Source organism: Cyprinodon tularosa, unplaced genomic scaffold (genome assembly GCF_016077235.1).
Source record: "Cyprinodon tularosa strain WSP-4 unplaced genomic scaffold, ASM1607723v1 ctg65, whole genome shotgun sequence".
NCBI classification, from domain to species: domain Eukaryota; kingdom Metazoa; phylum Chordata; class Actinopteri; order Cyprinodontiformes; family Cyprinodontidae; genus Cyprinodon; species Cyprinodon tularosa.
The window spans coordinates 869,838-883,691 of record NW_024039396.1 but is presented as its reverse complement, the minus strand read 5'-3'; the positions used below and the strand labels follow the sequence as shown (position 1 = coordinate 883,691).

General features: G+C 39.3%; 1 protein-coding gene and 1 long non-coding RNA gene across 26 annotated transcripts in view; one reads left to right on the top strand and one right to left on the bottom strand.

Moving 5' to 3' along the window:
• LOC119799117 (neuronal cell adhesion molecule-like) overlaps positions 1 to 13,854 on the top strand; it is a 135,423-nt gene that overhangs the window by 26,175 nt on the left and 95,394 nt on the right. The gene's annotated exons all lie outside the window — the stretch shown is intronic.
• On the bottom strand, positions 10,173 to 13,629 carry LOC119799121. The gene is made up of 5 exons (XR_005282811.1): positions 13,573 to 13,629; positions 13,252 to 13,343; positions 11,170 to 11,303; positions 10,921 to 11,064; positions 10,173 to 10,321 (listed from the first exon to the last, which is right to left on the bottom strand). It is a non-coding gene; the product is annotated as an uncharacterized LOC119799121 (long non-coding RNA).

Sequence of the window (13,854 nt, the reverse complement as noted above, 5' to 3'; positions counted from 1 at the left end):
CATGGTGTTATGTTGAATATTACTTTTTGAGTGCAAATGCATGGATTGGAGGAAAGTATACTGTTGTTAGCATTTATCGGTAATGATTCTCAGCACCAAACTAAACAATAAATATGGGACAAACTCTCCCATAAATTCTCAATCTCACACAAGCAGTGGTCCACAGAGGGAGCGTCTATGCAGCCGGTATGACACAAAATAAAATCACATGGGAGCTTGTAGAGCCAAAGGCATTTAGTATGTACTGGCCTTTATTGTTGTAAAGCGTAGGGTTTATTTTAAAACAGTGTTACCTGAAAAGCAGTGAAGGTGGCTCTCCTGTGGCTGGCAAGTCATGGCTGTCTATTATTTTGCTACCGTAACGTTTGATACTGTCAATTTTATTTATTTATCTCCTGAAGGGAAAGAAAATTTAGATTTCATTTTGCTTGACAGTTGTAAACATCTTACTAACTGCTTGCAGCAGCAGTTGGGAGAGATGGGGGATCTACTTCCTTTCCCCATCTCATGAAAAAGTTTATAGTATATATAGAGTAGTATTTATATTACGACCTCATTATTAAAGGAAACTGGCTCATTAAATTGTTTTTTACTTTTTTGTTTAGTTGTTTCTTCTTACTTTAAATTCTCATTGTTAAGTACATAATTTAGGTGTCACATATACCGGTACCTTGAAAAAAACATTTTTTGGTCTGGTTCTTGGGTAGGGTTTTGCCTTAGCTCCCAAATGGGCCATTTCAGAGAAGAAAACTAAATTTTCCCAACTGTAATCATGCATTATTATTTGCCTCTTCACTCTCAAATCCTTTAGCGCTGTTGATTAAATATAACTCAAGATAACATCTTATCATTCCCTCAGGCCAGATTTAAATAGCTCCACTTATGGTGGTGTCCTGTTTTTCTCTCTGCTTTGCTTCAGAACATATTAAAATGTGTCTTACTATTCAACAAAACAGCACATTGTGCTGTATGATTTATGATAGTGCTGGTAGAATTGGTACAGTCTCAACATCCATGTGATCCAATGAGTTTTTCCTTGAGAAACAGAAGCAACTTTCAGTGGCAGAGAATGCAGAAGCAATGCTCTAAATGTTTAATGGAGAGTTAAGGGATAAGGGGCATCTTCTGTCTCTGGCTGCATAGTGTCTCATTCCAGTCTGGCCAAGGTCCAGTGCTTTCTGCAGTACTCTGACCAACAATGCTGCAGCATCAAGAACAAATACACTCTTAAAAAGTTTCTAGCTAAGCTAAAGTTATGTGAGAGGTTGAGCAGTTTGTACCTTCTTAAACATAACAAGACTACAAAGATATTTTGTCTTTGAAGTCATCTGCACCTACATCATAAGCCCCATTTACATTACCCTCTGAAAACCGATCCATGTTGAGCTTGGATCAGTTAAATGTGCCGAGCTCAGTTCCTTACGACAATTTACACACCACGCTAGCATGGTTCCTCAACTCCCAGTGGCGATCTACGGTACTACAGATCTCTAGACATAAACAAGCATATCAACATGGCGGCGCCAGTAACATTCAGAAAGTTTGCAGAGAGTTAAGGCGAAGAACGCCTACTCTGGTGAATTTACTTGACAGAGTCGGCTTTTGGGAAGTGGATACGACAGATGAAAGTCTAATCAGGAATTACAGACGCAGTAAACAACAATGGATGTTGAGGCTCATCACACTGTTAGGCATAATCATCACTGGAAATCATGTGGCACGGCAGGGAAGCTTGTATTTTAATGAATATCTGAAATTTCATGATTATGGAGTCGGACTGTAACGAGATGATGTGATCTGCTCATGCTCTCTTTGTTATCTGAGAACTGAGCCAGAGCTGAACAACGCCGAGCCCTACTGATGAACTAGAACCATGTTAGCGTGCTTCATTTGTGTCTGGAAAGAACCGGTTCAGTTTTGCGTACCATTTCAATCAACAGTTACGGTTAACGAGCTCGGACCAATCTCGGCACGGTTTCAAAAAGGTAGTGTAAAGAGTAGATAAGACTTCTGCAACGTACACATCAAATATCGCTTGGATCTCGTCTCAAAGCAGTTTTGCTGGTATGTTTCTGCACCGTTGGTCTGGAATTTCTAGGGATGTACAGCAGTTTCCCGCCAAAGCGCAAGGGGGAGCCTATTTGAGAACTTCGGTGGATGGTCACGAGAACTTCGGCGGCGGCAAAACAACAATGGTGCTTCTGCATTCACGGAGATGGATCTAGAGTTGCAAGACATCCAAGAGGAACAGGTTCTGTTGATGGAGTTGGCAAAAAGACAGATTAACCTTTCGTTGTAGTTGTCCATTGTAGGTGTTCCTCGGTTTTTAAAAATGTCGCGCCCCGACACCGGATCGCGAAGGACGACCACACAGACAGCTGGAAAGGCCTACCAAGGACCAATCACAGCTGCTTTTTGTCAGCGCACTTCCGCTTGAGATCTGTGTGGGTTTGGGACCATCCGACGCATAGTCAGGATTTTTTTGAGGCTCGCGATGATGGTTGCAGAACCTCTGCGCAGTGGGCGTGGTCTCCCACAGAGACAAATTTGACGGTTGCAGAGGCTATGTTTCAGAAGCATAAATTGGCCTTAGGTGGGGCTATTTTCTGGCCTAGTTTGTTGCTTCACAGTAGTGGTGTCCAACTAGGATGCACATCGCCTGGCCACCACCCACCCATGTGACTGTCAATGCCTCAGCACTTTGGTGAGGCCCTGGTGGCCCCTGAATGGCTCTTTCAATGCCACTTGGTCACAATGCATTTTTTCCATGCCATAAAGCAGATGCTGTATTATAGCAGCACAATACTGGGCCCATCTGAAACTGTTTACCATGTGAAAGGCACACCGGGATCAGGATGCCTGCCACTCTGTGGGGCTATTTAACTTGCCACTCCATAATGAGTACACAGTGGAAGGAAAAGAAGCAGACAGATTTAACTGGCATTGTGGTCTCTGCATGGAGAGAGGAAATGTGGAATAAAGTGCTGATGCAGGCCATTCTTCTGAAGCTGGGACTTTTCATACATTCTGAATACAGTGATTACTGCGACACCAAATGAGCATGTCAGCAGCTCAATCTATAGCTAGGGAAAATTACAGTATGCATCCCTGCTTCCTTTATAAAATCAGGATTTCAGCTTTAACTGAGCTAGTTAAAAAAAAACTATTATTCAAATAGTTATTTTTGATTTATAACAATACATGATTTAGATTTTTCTGTCAAGCCCTGAAAGGTTTGTTAGAGAACACCAGGATCAAGAAGCAAAGAACATAAGTCAGAAAGAATAGTGTGGGCAAGTTTAAACCAGATGTTTTTAAAACAGCATCCCAAGCTCTGCACATCTCAGAGAGTACCTTATTCAAACCTTAGAAAATGCACAGTAAAAAGGAGTGCACAACATTTAATCTAACACATTCTCACTCTCAACTTATCCCATATTGATGCTTGGTTAAAGGTCCAGGTTGCAGACATTTTATCAGATGACCCAGGACAAAAAAAATTAGAAATTTAGCCAAAAAATTAACTTTGGTGGCTTTAGGAGTGTGTGGTAATAAGTATAATACTATTTCTTTAGGTTCAGGGATTCGGGTTAGGGTAAGTGAGCTTCTAGCGAAATTTGCATCAAGGTATAATGAATACCTGACCCTTATCATGGGAAATCAAAAAATTTTCTCTTAATGTAGATAAATACATGAGGGGTCCTTTAGATCATCACATGGCTACAGTCAGTAGGTAAAGTTTGACATGCAGAGTAAAACAAGGTTACTCAATAAACCTGGAAAATCTTATGAGGCCATATTTTATTTACTGATTCTCAAGATTCAGCCCTGGGTTGTTTAAGGTGCAGCATTAAAAAGAAATCAACACTCAAACAAAATCGGATTCTTTTTCTCTACCATTTTTCTCATGTTAGGTGTATTTTGTAGGCCTATATTTTCTGTAAAAAGAGGAGATGGAGGAAGATTTCACCTTCTTCCTTGAAGGAACTAAAAACCATGCATCCTATAGAGTGCAGCAGTGTTGCTGATTTAGACTCATCACCCATTTTGTATTAAGCCCTTCAGGGCCATTGAATGACAGCTTTCTCCAGACTAACATTATATTATGTAATGATAATGTAGGCTCAGCATCTAATGTTGCATTGATGGCCATGAGAGGGACTACAGTTAAGGCTCCAGCTGAGCTGCTCTCTGGTTCACAGTATTATACGACGGACACTGTGGCAGCTTCACACAATTGCACTTTAGGCCGACTGAGACATGAAGGCTGACTTGGAGGAGGGCCTCTCACTAAAGTTTGCCTTGGGCCCCAAAATGGCTACGTTCACCACTGGTATATATAAAAGGCAGTTATATAAACGCATGTTAAACTTTTCTGAGTTAATTATTAAGAAAGTTGGAGATCCATTATTATATTATTTTCTTTCCACCAGTTATAAAACATAACAACTTAGATTTGAAATAAAAATAGATTGAGAACAAAGCTTACACAAGGGGGGAAAAAAGCCTGCAGTTATCTGATTGATTCTCCCAACTCATGGTTTGCTGTCTGTAAAATTAAATTAAAAAAATCTCAATCTAAAATGTTTCAGAATAGCTTTGCTGCTATAGTTACGGTTGTCATTGAATTCTTTATTCTGTGACTAAACACTAAAGAAAGACCTTGAAAGATCAGATAGAGCCAATCTGACATGAGTGTTGGTCAGTCACTCCTCACTGTCCTTTTAGATCAAATATAGGAAAGAGATCCTGAAGACAGAGAGCACTCAGACCCACTTCTGAACCCAAGCTGTCTTTGACCCTCAGCACCACTCGGAGGGATAATCCTCTCTGACAAGAGCTCTCTGAGGCTGTCCACTGGTCATCAGTCTTGTCAAGTGCATGGAAAACATGCACCAAGCGTGCAAACGCACACACATATAGACATTTTAGGTCAACTGTGGTCTTACCTCAGAGTATGAATATTACAGTAGAAAATAATGATGCAAGGCTTAGATAAGAAGGCAACAAATTGCAGAAATTGGGTCAAAAGAAAACTATATTGCTGCTGTTTAAAGTTCGAATATCTTTCTGTCTGACTGTAGATACAGAGATACTGTAGATCCCTATTTTAACATATCAAAACAGTTTGTACTTAATAGACAAATACAGATCATAATCAATAATCTTCAGCCATTTGAAAATATGTTTTTATCTATTCACCTTTTAAAAATATCACATTACATATGTAACACGCTGGCTGCATGTAACTCCCCCAGCTTGTAAACACCTTGGCATGTTGCACTGAGACCCAGTAATAAATCACATCAGTGAGAAAGCTCAGGCCCAAATGCCTGTAAATGACAAAGCTGTTGTCTCCAGAAAATCAACTAAAGGTTTTTTTTATTTTTCCTTCCCGACAGCTTCTTCTTCTTCTCCTCGGAGGCAGTGTCTCTGACATTGTGCAATGAGGCACAGCTTGTCTGTTTGCTTTGTTTTGTCACTAATTTATTCATTTAAGCGGTGGCAGCTATATTCAAAGACAATGGTGCACAAGCTCCAAGTTGAATTAACCTCAATAGTTATGCGCTTCTGACGAAAGAAAAGCCCGATTGTTACCCTCTCCTTAAAATTCCTGCCCCCCTTCTGTGCTTGGCATCCTGGTGAATAAATGACTCGATCCAAGAAGATATCTAAACTCTGGTCTTTGAAATATGGTACAATGCTCTTCTTTATCTCTGCCAGGGTTTGCAAATTGCATCCTCCAAGTTTAAGCATTCATGTATATTATTGCATCTTGATATGTTTAAAAGCATTTATCCACTTTGAGTGACTATGAGTGTGCTAGCCAACTATCAGTGCAGGAAACAGGTCTTCTCCAAACTTTATAAAGCTTTCTGCTTAAACCGTCTACAATAAAAACATTGATTATAATGCTAATGGAGTCCTTTGATCAATATATTAGCCTTTTACTGTATATCTCATAACACCACTACCTGAGCATAAACAGGCATTTGACTCCATTAGGAGTGTAAAGCTAGCCTCGTGAGACCATCCTCTTGCGAGCTTTCAAGGTTTCACTCGCAGATCAGTCTGGCTACTTTCCGTTAAATAAAATTTGGAGCCGTTCACCAAACGAACGTCCAATCAGCGTTGGCTTTGAGGCAGGTTGAGGTGTGACGCAACGAGAAGCACGACAGTTCAGTCTAAAGAACATGGCGGCTTCAGCCGATGAAACTAGCGTTAGCGTGGCTATCGAGCAAGTTTTATCGGAATTACAGAGTATTTCTTCACTGAAAGAAGAGCAAAACACTGCTCTGGAGGCTTTTCTCAGAGGAAAAGATGTTTTTGCTCTTCTCCCGACTGGTTTCGGCAAGAGTTTGATCTATCAATTGGCTCCTCTTCGTCGTCGCTCTGTTAGCACGTCATATGCTTCGTTGATCTGATTGGTTTATTTGGCCCGTATATCACCAACATAGGCCAATCAGCTAACCAGTATTTTCGCCCCTTCCCAAAATTACTTCAACGGAAGGTTTCCAGATGGATATGCGGAGCAAATCCATCTGGCGGAGTCAGGTTAGTCTAAGTACTTCTTAAAAGTACTATAACCTAAAATATTCCCCCAGTTAACCTCATACCGAAGAATTCTTCTTGGTTGAATATAGTGCACAGAATAAGTGGTGAGTTAAGCTTCCTCTGCTAAGCAGCTAATCTGTTATGGAATAAAGACAAAAATGCTCAGCTGCTAGTGCAATAACCTGAAATTGTTAAAAGTAATAATTGATCATAAAAACTGAATCACAAATGCAACCTGTGTCTGAACGGCCAGGTCGCTTTCATCTGACCTGAACTTCATTAATAGTCTACAAAGGTCACTATTATGGATCTGCATCTGCAGAAGCGGGAAGAAAAACAGCAACCATGGCGGATGATAATGCTGAGGGTAGTCTTTTGTTTTTTAACCATCTTGAAAAGATTAAGTTTTTAAGGTTGGGAAAGATCACTAGATGCGCTCCAGCACTACCATCCATGTTTACTTCCGTAAACACAGAGCACGCTTGCTTGTGACGTCACTGCGTCACTTTTACTCCGCACGCGGGACACTTGCGTTGTACGAATGCAGTTCACACAGGAAATCCCATACAAGTCGCATGTATTTGAAATTGCGAATAGCAACACACACACACACACACACACAAAAAATTCGATTTCACAAAAAAATCGCAATTGAGCTTTAAGGCTCTAACTTCCTATGACTGCACATTCTCCTCTAACCATTGGCCTCTAAACTCTGGTATTCACAAAAAAGAAAAGAAAAACTGACACAACTGAAGATCACATTCTTTTTGTGTCCTTTTCTGTAAAACTGAAAGCTGGTCATACAAGAACAGCTAAGGCACGTTTATACAATCACCCAAATCCCTTACTGGTTCAGATGCATGTTTTTTTTCTTTAAATCAGCAAGTTTTTCCCTGACTAGAGGCCTAAATAATTTGAGTGATCACTATGTGCTTGATTTAATAGTTTGTGTTTACAAGCAATTTAACTTTTTAATAAAGAGGCATTTAAGGGTTTTCTTAAGTTTGTAGAAACTTCCTGGTTGTCCAAATAACTGCAAATGCAGATGCAAAACAAGAGCACTTCACCCTGCACTGTCATGTCGCTTGAAATTCACGGTGTGTGTGCCAGATTTAAGGTTGTGTATAATTGCCAAACATCTTGATCATAATTGTAAAAATGTAAAATGCCCGGTGGTATGTTCTGAGGCACCTTTGCAAATCTAACGGTGCTGCCTTATTGCAGATGGTTTAGAAGAAGCCTTTTTAATTAAGTCCTTTTAAATCAGCAATAGTGGCAATGTTAAAAAAAGAAATCTAATTTTACTTTTATAAACTTCAATATCCAACATCATTTACTGAACCCTGCAGAGTCTGAGAGGTGTCTCTTGAGTATTTTGGCAATTTCTTTGAAAATCAAGTGTGACCTTGCAAGGAACTCCTAGGTTTACTGATTCCTGAATATATTTTGAGCATGCATAAATATTCTTTATGAATATCCATTCCCTCTATGGAGCAGCAGCAATTATTTTTCATTCAGTGTTGCGGCACATTCTGCAACCATTTGGAACAGGAACTTTACATCTGTCAGTCTCACATTTATTCCAATCTATGAGGCATATGCTGTTAAAGCCGTATCGGTCTCAACATTTGTCGATTTTAGAGGTCACATTTATTTGTGGTTGCGGCTATCGCTTATTGCTAAAATTAAAACTGAACCTCCAAAATCTATTTAGAATTAGAAATAATAGTTTGCATAACTTAAAGTCAGAAAGCACAAGTTTGAAAGATTCTTTAGCCGCTTCATCTAGTCACAATAAATCACCCAGCTCAGGAATAATTATTAGCTGGAGAACAACAAAACAGCAGCTGAGAACCAGAAGCATATTTGCAACCTGGATTTGGCTGCTGCCAAATGTCTGGCTCATGGAGAACACAGTTGTGGAGATAAAAGCCTTTGTCAGTTTTCCCAGTGAGCAGTGAGGGGTCTGCGAATGTGAAGCCAATAGATGTTTTTTTTAAGTCAGGTGTTTCTAAAAATAGAAAACTGACAGAAGTCTTTGTATTCTTTGTATGTTTTGCTGATCTAAATTTCCTCTATAATGATCAGTAGTCAGTCAGTCATTTTATCTGGGCTCATTTGCACTTTCTTTCCATGTTTTCAGAGGTCAGGGATATATGGGAGGGTGAATTATTGATGCTGTATAAATCCAATTTTTCTCATGGCAGGTGCGGCATGTACTGTTAGTTGTGTGTATTTGCCTGTGTGCCAGACTGTGTCATACAGGAAGAGGAGGAGGGAAGGATAGTGTAATTATAAGGAAGCCCATTCTGCAGTCCTAACCACACAGGCTATATGTGATCAGTGAACACCATCCTTACAGAGATAATGAGCTTTATGTTCCCATACATTGAGGTTCAAATCTTTGTCCTTCACCTCAACCTTTTTTTTTTTTCTCTTTCTCTGACCATGCTTCGTATTCCTCCCACCCCCTTGTTTTTTTTTTTCCTTTTCACTCATTTTACTCCTTCTCCCACTAACGTAACAGTGTGCCTGACTCAGACCGCAGCCGTCTGTTGTTGTGCAGCAGACAGACAAGCCGCTCAGGTTTGACCAGTGATATCATCTCATTGTGCCTGAGCTGTCACCTGCACCATGGAGCATGGGTTTCAGGAAGGAGAGGAGAGATGAGGGAAAAAGGGCAGGCGGGTGATGAAGAAAGGGAGGAGGAAGAGACAGAAAGGATAGGAGGGAAAAACAGTGTTTGCTCTTCCTCCATTAAGTGCTTGGAAAACATTAAGGAAACAGTGGATAAACTTACAACTATTTAATTTGATTCACTAGAAAATAAAATCTTATATTACCTATAAGTGCACTGTAAAAAAAAATCCGTTGTTTTTACGGAAAAAAAACTGGCAGCTGTGGTTGCCAGAATAATCCCGTAGAAAATACAACAAAACTGTTAACAACATTACGGAACAACTTGTACATTTTACTGGGATTTAATGTACAATAAATAATGACTAAATGTACATTTTGCAGTTATTCAGTGTACAATAAGCAGTTTTAGGACGTGAAATTTACAAGTTGTTTCGTAATGTTGTTTACATTTGTACTGTATTTTTAACGGGGTTATTCTGGCAACCACAGCTGCCAGTTTTTTTCGGTAAAAACAACATTTCTTTTTAAAGATGTTTACATTTGTACTGTATTTTTAACAAAATCATTCTGGAAAAACAACAGTAAGTATATATATATATATATATATATATATATTTTACAGTCTTACTATCTACATTGCTTCAAATTACTTCTAAATGAAAAGTCAAGCTGTAACAAACCACTCATCAGACAATATACAATTCACAATAACGCAAATTTATTGTTGAAAAAATAATGAGAAAGATCATTAAAGTGTGTTTGTGTGTGTGTGGTCGCACTTCTGTTTGTGAGAGAGAGGGATTGTGAGTGAATAAATGTGAACCTTGTTAATATAGAGCCACGAAAAAAGGTGATATTGGTGTTCATCGGCTCCATCACTTTGAAGTAACACCTAGGGGAATAGAGAAGAGAAACAAACACAATAATCTCCATTAGTTTAATTAGCAAAGTCAATATAATCAAAGATAACAGTAGCACTAGCACACACACCTTTTTAAACAGCTCGCCATTCATGGAGAGCTTGTGAATCATGGTAAAGGCTTGATTAACATGCAACTGCATTGCTTCTGGAAGAACATCTAGAGAAACATATGGGTGTTCACTGTCGCGGTCACTTGAACAACTAATGGAATAGAGAAGAGAAAGAAATACATAATCTCCATTAGTTTCATTAGTAAAGTCAGTCAATAATCAAGGACAACAGTAGCATTAGCACACGTACACTGAACACGTGGGAATTATGTACAGTACATCCTGAAAGTATTCACACTCCTCTCAATGTTTCACAATTTGTTGTATTGCAGTCATCTCCTTCAGTCAAATAAGTAAATTTTTTTCTCCTTGATCTAGACTCAGTGATCCATAATGACAGCAAGAGTGTTATAACATAGGGTGTGAATACTTATGCCCATGTGGATATTTCAGTTTTTTTAATGATTTGCCAAAACTTCAACAATTCTGTATTTTGCTGTCATTATGGGGCACGGATTCTAGATCAGGGAGAAAAAAATGAACTTATTTGACTGAAGGACATGACTGCAATGCAACAAATGCTGAAACATTGAGAGGGGTGTGAATACTCTCTGGATGCATTGAACATAATTCCCACGTGTTCATTCATAGTTTTGATGCCTTCAACGAGAATCTACAATGGAAATAGACATGGTAATAAAGGAAACATTGATTGAGAAGGTGTGTCCAAACTTTTGGCCTGTACTGTACCTTTTCAAACAGCTCGCCATTCATGGTTGAAAAGGTCATGAACCAAGTTACAGAAGCTTAGATTAACATGCAACTGCATTGCTTCTAGAAGAACATCTAGAGAAACATATGGGTGTTCACTATTGCGGTCACTTGAAGGAACATCTAATGGAAGAGAGAAGAGAAAGAAATACATAACCTCCATTAGTTTCATTAGTAAAGTCAGTCAATAATCAAGGACAGCAGTAGCATTAGCACTAGCACACATACCTTTTTAAATAGCTCGCCATTCATGGTCTGAGAGGTCCTGAATCAAAGTAAGGACTCTTGGATTCACATGGAGCCGTTTTGTTTTTGTTTGTTCCACTTTCGTCCCCTTCTCCGGATTAATAGAGAAGAAACATCTAGGTTAACAGAAGAGAGAAGAAACACATATACCACTATAAATGATACAACCATCTCAACCAGTCAAATCAGTACAAAGGAAAAGACAAAAAAGGTGAGAATACGGGTTGCAGTTTTCCATTACTTAAAGTTTAACTGGTAGGCGGGGAGCTAAGGGGCCAACCGTGTACCCCCCACATAATCCAACTTTTTTTATTTATTTATTTTTTTAAAGGTCTCATCATGCTTAACATGAATCAGAATGTTTACATTGAACATTTTGCACTACATGTTTCAGGTAGTCAGTGTATTTTCCAAACATTGCAAATTGCATTGCACCTTCCCCTAGCTCATGGAGAGTCATGTTCCTGTAATGCGTTTCCATTGCATTTTCAATGTATGGAAATACATTGACTACCTGAAACATGTAGTGCAACCCAAAATGTTCAGTGTTAACATTCTGATTCATGCTCAGTATGATCAGACTTTTAAAAGAAAGTTGGTTCCTTTGAATTATGGGAGGGTGCACCTTAAGGCCTATAGACATTAGACACTACACTCTGCCTATTGACATATCAATGTCTTTTTTTTCCCTCTTGATGCCAGACACCTTTGGTATAATGTATAGATTCCTCAGTTAAAGGACAACTTCGGTCAATTTCAACAAGAGCTCTATTGCTCAAGCTACTTGAGACTTGCCAGGGCTGAAGACGTGAGAAATTTTGGTCTAAATCCTATAGGTTTCCTTGAACAGAGAATTAGCACTGACAGCTAACCCATGGGGACATAACTTTAAATTGTGAATTTAACGCTCCAAATGTCAACGCCAAAGCTATGCAACACCAGCCGACACAATACAACACGACACTGTAATGTGTATGACTAGAAATGCTTAAAAAGTGGTTAAAACAGTGTGTTTGTGCAAGCAGCCATATACAAAATTTAAACAAATGATATGATAAAACACAGTGTAAAGTTCTGCCCCCATGGGTTAGCTATCAGAGCTAATTCTCTGTTCAAATAAACCTATACAAGTTGGACCAAACTTTTTCGCGTCTTCAGTACTGGCAAGTCTCGAGTAGCTTGAGCAATAGAGCTCTTGTTGAAATGGACCGAAGTTGTCCTTTGAGCAGAACATGTCATTTTGCCCATGAAATGAAATCGTTTTTGCTAAAAAATACTCAGGCAATTAGTTTAACAAGGTGTCAACATTATTTGATACATGTTATTTGATACATTGTATTTCAGTTAGCAATGCTACAGAGCAGTTATCTTGACTAAGATGGTGGTGGCGATGGGGTAAAGAAACTTGGTTATCATGCCAGTAGCCACAGAAGTCAGGGGTTGAAGCTAGCCCCTAGCAAGGCACTTAACCCCATGTTGCTAAATAGAATAGAAATAAATAGAACAAAACAATTGTAAAAAATAAAATAACATACCTCTGAAGAAATTCCGGGGTCGATGCAACCGTGGATGGGTAATGAATGTTAAAGCAGTAATAGCTGCCAAACATCATGCACAAGGCCGAGATGAAAGAAGAGATGTTCTTGTTCACGATGACTTGATCCATACTCAGCATCCGTCTCGAGGAATAGCAGGACTGCCCTATTTAAAAAAAAAAACAGCAGCAATTTAGGGAACATTTCAACATGTCAGTAACTCGTAGCTCAAGTGTAAAACCAAGTGTGTGTACTATATGTATGCGAATGAAAAAAAAAAACTCATCTAAAAAAAACTGAAACAAATAAGAGATAGAGGTCAGTGTGTGAATGAGAGAGCACGTGTTCAGTCTTAGGAAGGCAGGTGTGTGTGTGTGTTCATGTGAATGTGTGAGTGAGTGTGTGAGAGAATGAGTGGGGGTATTTGAAATTAACAGCGGAGACAAAAACAATTACAGATGCTGCATGAACATAATTTAAATTAGAAATTAAGAAATTTGGGATATATTTGTGAGTGAGGTTAACTTACCACATACAACAATCGTGGGAGTCAAGGGAACTCTGTTGATGTCCACTTCTCTAGCCAGGCAAGTGTCCTCCACATAATGGAACATCACAACCCTACAATGCAACACAGAACCCTTTAACGTGTGCAATGTTCTCCCGCAAAAATGACAATGAATCATGTCGTGGGGAGCTTGAAACAGGCAAAATAGCTATTAGCTGCTAGAAGCCACTAGCAATGTGAAGTTCGCCTATCAGCCAGTGAAATAAAAAAAAAACGCGCCTTTTTGTTTCACAAAATTGTCTTTTGACTTAACCTGATGCTCGAACCAGAGACATTACTTACTGAATCATGGCGTGGGGAGCTTGAAACAGGCAAAATAGCTATTAGCTGCTAGAAGCCACTAGCAATGTGAAGTTCGCCTATCAGCCATTGAAATCTATAAAAACGCGCCGTTTTGTTTCACAAAATTGTCTTTTGACTTAACCTGATGCTAGAACCAGAGACATTACTTACTCAAACTTGGTGTCTGTTAAGTGCAACTGCAAGAGAGCCGAACACGCACGTGTACCAACCTAGCTAGTAGCCACTCTGTGGGACGTTGACGCTGATACGCAAATACAGCCT